A 5,801-nucleotide genomic window follows, 5' to 3' on the forward strand; every position below is an offset into this window, starting at 1 on the left:
ATGAAAATGGCGGGGGCATTGGTCATTCCAAAAGGCATAACCATGAACTCGTAATGACCGTAACGAGTTCGGAACGCAGTTTTCGGGATATCCTCTTCCAGAACACGCAATTGATGGTAACCAGAACGCAGATCGATCTTAGAGAAAAACGTAGCACCCTGAAGCTGATCAAAGAGATCATCAATTCTCGGTAACGGGTACCGGTTTTTGATGGTCAGTTTATTAAGCTCCCGATAGTCAATGCACATACGGAAAGTCCCATCCTTCTTTTTGACGAAGAGTACTGGGGCTCCCCATGGAGACGAGCTAGGGCGAATGAATCCCTTGCCAAGAAGTTCTTGAAGCTGATTCGATAATTCTTGAAGTTCCAGCGGAGCTAGACGATAAGGAGACTTAGCAACAGGGAGAGCACCAGGAATAAGATCGATACGAAATTCCACCTGCCTGCTAGGAGGAAGTCCAGGCAGCTCATCGGGAAAAACATCAGAAAATTCACGCACGACAGGGAAGTCCTGCAGTCTCTTGACTTTGGATTCCTTGAGAGTAACACGGGCTAGAAATGCGGGATACTTCTTTTGAAGGTACCGACTGGCTTTTAAGCAAGAAACGATTCTTAGGCATCCACCCGACCTATCCCCTTGAATGGTTAGAATTTCACCAGAAGACAGAGGGATACGAATAAGTTTCTCGGCGCAGATTACTTCCGCGCGATTGCTAGACAGCCAGTCCATTCCCACAACTAGATTTCTGTAATGGTCCATCGCGCCACACTCGAAGCAGCCTCGAGCAGGGTTAGGCTGAGGGTTAGCATTCCCCACAGCCAATTGGTTGCCAGGACTCCTGCAGCGCTCCACCAGGTGTCCGAATCGTCCACAATTTGTGCACTTGCGGCACAACTCACTTGTTGGGTGATGATAAGAACATAAGTTGCACTTGGGATGCGGCCCAGTATATTCCTTTCTCGGTCTTCCCTGAACTGTTGCGGCTGAAACGGGGGCCATGGAGTTGATAGGCGTAGCACCAGTGATCGCAGTTAAGTAGGTCGCTTTCCGCTTCCTATTGTTCCCCTTTTTCGCTTTCCCATCGGAAGATTTGCCCTTATCCTGATGCAAAACACCGGACCTGAGCTGTTCCCTGGTCAAACGGGCAGTGAGATCGATCACTGCCTTAAGTGTAGTGGGGTCAACTGCAACCGCAATGCCCCTCATAGAGTCCGGAAGACCGCTGATGTATTGCTCGACAGCGCGTGAAGCTGGGGTAACCATGTGGGGCACCAATAGGGAGAGTTCATGAAATCTCTCCGTGTACTTCATGTGATCGGCGCCCTTCATCGTGTGCGCCCTAAACTCAGCCTCCAATTTCTGGAGTTCGGTTCTCGGAACGAACTCCTGCGTGACTAGCTCAACAAACTCGGCCCAGGGCAAGGCTAAGACCGCGTCTCGCCCCCTGGTTCTAATCTCGATATTCCACCACGTGAGAGCCCGTTTGTGGAACATACTCGCCGCGAATTTGACCCTGAGTTCATCCGGGCAAGAGCACATGCTGAATGAAGCTTCGACTTTCTCGAACCACTGGAGAAGACCAGCAGCTCCCTCGGATCGATTAAAGCTCGTAGGCCCAGTGTTAGTAAAAGCCTTATAGAGCCTGTCGGCCTGAAGAGTAGGATTCGGTTCTGGGGCTTGTGGCGCACCCGAGGTTCCTTCTTGCCTTAGGTTGTTAACCAGACCCGGAAGAACTGCTGCAATTTGCTGCGCTATGATGGCAGCGAGGTCAGCAGGGTCAGCATTGACGGACGAGCGACGAGGAGGCATTCTGAAAAAGAAAAAGAACGCGCAAGAATGATACCGGGAATAAGAATAACAGGATAAGGAATAGCCAAAGAATACATCGCTACGATAGACACAATTAAAGATGCAGCACATAAGCACATAGCAAGCACATAAGTGTGGGCGTGTGATAGTGATGCATGAATTATCTAGAGTTAAGGGTCCTAGGTTATAGTCTAGGTCGGTTTCCTAATTCCCTATAACCATTGGCTCTGATACCAATCTGTCACACCCCGGTCGTAATGGCGGAAAACCGAGGCGTGGCGACTAGGTCGTGATTGATTGAGCACAATAGTATAAAAGTCTAAATGCATAAACATAACCAAACAGTCAAATATTACATCATCCAGGTAACATGAAACAAATTGTTTTAATACAAAATATCAAGTTTCCAAACAACTCCTAGCCTAGCCTTCATCTCTCTAAGGCCTCTATCAGCTATTAGCTACTTCCTGCTTCATTTCCTGAAAACATGTAATAAAACGTCAACTACAAAAAGTAGATGAGTAAATTCATAGGTTAACTAATACTGTAGTGATAAGCCCTACACAAGCATACTAGGCTAAGTTGTAGGGGTTTATATATAGGGTGTACCATCGGCTAACCCACCACTCCTACAACTTATCCTACTATGCTTGGTATGCTTATCATCTCAACTGAATCTGCAAGAGTTTCGTATAAAGATTCCAATTATTGTTTCCATGCATGCAGGAGGAACGGTATCAAGGATATATGTATAAGATACCCAAGAATCATATGTAACCATGCCATGATGAAAAATGATAATGATGCATAATGATCACACAAGACCTGACATCGACCCCACACAAGACCACACTATGCTACTTGATTTCCTTGATGGTAACCCAAATCGATCACTTTGGGTACCATGAGAGAATTCTAAAGCGTACTTTAGTATCTCTTGGATTCCTAATCGATCACTTAGGAGATCCTTCGGATCCTTAATCGAACACTTAAGAGATCCTTCGGATTCTTAATCGAACACTTAAGAACCCCATAGGTCACGTGTATTCTAAATCGATCACTTTAGAATCCCACATCTAGCGACGGCCTGTCTACCAATCGACCACTTGGAGATCAAACCTATGCACTATTGTGACCTATATTGCCACTGTTCACACGATCACAAGACTGACCAATGAATAATGTGTTTTCATGATAAAGTATAACGGGTACATGACTTTGATTTCCAAACGTCCAATGTTCCCTAAACGCTGAGTGATTCCCATATTTACTCCTGAATATTTGATTATGCATACACAACTTCCGAGAAAGTTAAGGTACGCGTAACCTGCCATGATTACTTGTTTTCCCAATGTTCATTGTTTGCAAAAGATTTGTCAAGTGTTTATGATAAGTAATGTTTGAATAAATGTGTTTTGTCAAAACGTGTACATTTACCATGTTTTCACCCCCAATGATTTGAAAGGCTTTAAAAGAAAAATGGGGGCTATGAACTCACCTTGTTGACTAGGTGTGGTTGCTAGGGCGGTCGGGTGCTGTCAAACGTCGATCCTCTAAGTCTAGACAAGGACATAATAAGTTAACAACACAGTTTAAGTCTAAGAGTGTAAGCCTTACACGATCTCGAGCAAAAACTAGGTTTTAAAGACGAAACAGCTTGGTTCTGACCTGATTCGATCGAATAGGAACACATTCGATCGAATCGAAACACATTCGATCGAATAGACACACATTCGATCGAATAGACACACATTCGATCGAATAGAAACACATTCGATCGAATAGACACTCATTCGATCGAATAGACAGACGTTCGATCGAATACGAAGCTCATTCGGTCGAATGAGTTGGAGACCATTCGGTTGCTTTCCTATTCGGTCGACTGGACTGGTTCGATCGACTGGTTCGATCGAATGAACTGATTCGATCGACTGGTTCGATCGAATGAACTGATTCGATCGACTGGTTCGATCGAATGAGTCTGATTCGACTCCTTCAAGCTGGGCGACGGAGATACCCACGGGTTTTCCAGATTTTCCAGATTTTTGACCCAAAATCGAAGTTTTTGACATGGAAATGCTCGGGATTGAAAGGGGTATCGATTCCTAGTACTTTTAAACACAAAAGCTTGCATTTTGACACCAAAAATGACGGTTTTTGACCAAGAACACACTTGACACAAAAGTCGGAGTTTTTGCTCGATTCGGGGCGGGTTTTGGTTGTAAAAACGTATGATTTTCAAGAAGATCTTACCGACAACAACGATAAACAGATTGGTGGACTCGAATCTTAGATTGGATGACTTTCTCTCACTACTCTCTCTCTAGAAGTGGGAGTGTTTGGGTGGGAAGTGTTGGTGGAAATGAAAGAGATGGTGTAAGAATACTTGATTTTCCGCTTAAATACTCGGGTGACTCGGGTTCGGGTTTAGGCTACCGACGGGTCAAGACTAGTCGAGTTCATAAGTTTTTAAACAAACTAAAACTTTTTCAGCAAAACTTTTATAAACCATTTTCCGAATAATTATTTAAAATTTTTTTTTTTTTTTTTTTTTTTTTTTTTTTTTTTAAATAAGAACATTTTATTTTTCAAAAGCATAAAAATTAATATTTTCCAGGCGTAAATGTCGTTTTATAAAATAAACATTTCAAATGATAAAAGCAGATTTCTCCAATGATATGGGTTCCGAACTTATCGTCCAGAACCCCAAAGTGTATAGTTTCCGATGATTCCTTGATTTTTGTCTACCAGTCAAATTCCAGGGCGTTACACCAGGCCACTTCCAAACCCCAAATCCGGTCAAACTGCATAAAACTGTAAATTTATTTTGTACTTTTAAAAACACATACATTAAAAAATTATGTTATTTAAATATTTCAGATAGTTCAGTTTACCAGGCCACTTCCGAACCCCAAATCAAACCATGAGACCCGGTTTTCCAAACTGCATAACCAACCCGGTCAAATTAGCTTAGTTTGAAAAGTTCAGGTGGTTTTAACGACTTTTTAGCATCCCTATAACCAGCCCGGCCCGTTTCACCCATAACAAAAGATAAATTACCCGTTTAACCCATTGCGCACAACCCACCCGCTTATTATAGCAAATTTTCAAATTTGTAAGTCAACATCATTGAGTCATTATCAACCTTTCTCTTCCGAGTTGGTGTGCTAGCTCTTCGGCTAAGGCTTGAGTGCTTGACCGAGCTCGTCGCTATCAGTAGCCTGCAACATTTCAAAAAATATGGTGACTTTAAAACTATATTGTAACAACAATTTTCAATAATATTGTCAACAGGTGAATCACAAATAAAGTGCAGGTTACCTTTAGACAAGATCTGACGAACCCTGACATCCGATTTTGCTGATGTGGGATAACCTGTCCAAACATACTTCAAAACATTGAACAAATTAGTTATTAACAAAAAAAAGAATCAAAATAATATTCTAAAACTCCTTAATTCAAAATGAAAAGCATCAATTACCTAATTTAAAAATTTTCTTTATTGTGAGTACTACCAGCCGGAGAAGTCAAGTAAATTGTCAGGAACTCAAATTCAAGAATACAATTGATCCAAAGTCTTGTTAACCTTTAATATAAAAACCAATAATCATATTATTCATCAAAAAGCTTTAATCAACTTCTTCAACTATATACATAAGATAGGTATTTACCTCGACCGTTTTTCCATTTAAGGCGCTTAAAACGTCAGTTAACAGGGCCTCATACAGGTTCGTCTTATCACGCTCCCCCATGTCTCCACAACAAGATGAACTTGTGACAAAAAATCATAAACCAGGTGGTTACCAACTTGTTAGATCTAGTTATGTTTAATCTTAAACAAGCCGTCTAACTCACCTCTACTCTCGTGGGTTTAATTTGAGCTAGACTTTTTAGCACCTAGTATTGCTGCTGAACCACCAATATCAAACTTCATCAGCTCTACTAAACAATCGAGCCCGTCTTAATGTTTTAGCCACAACTGCAAACAAG

The sequence above is a fragment of the Bidens hawaiensis genome, unplaced genomic scaffold, assembly GCF_021521415.1.
Source record: "Bidens hawaiensis isolate Kalapana, Puna unplaced genomic scaffold, B.hawaiensis_p1.1 tig00079537_1, whole genome shotgun sequence".
Lineage (NCBI taxonomy): Eukaryota > Viridiplantae > Streptophyta > Magnoliopsida > Asterales > Asteraceae > Bidens > Bidens hawaiensis.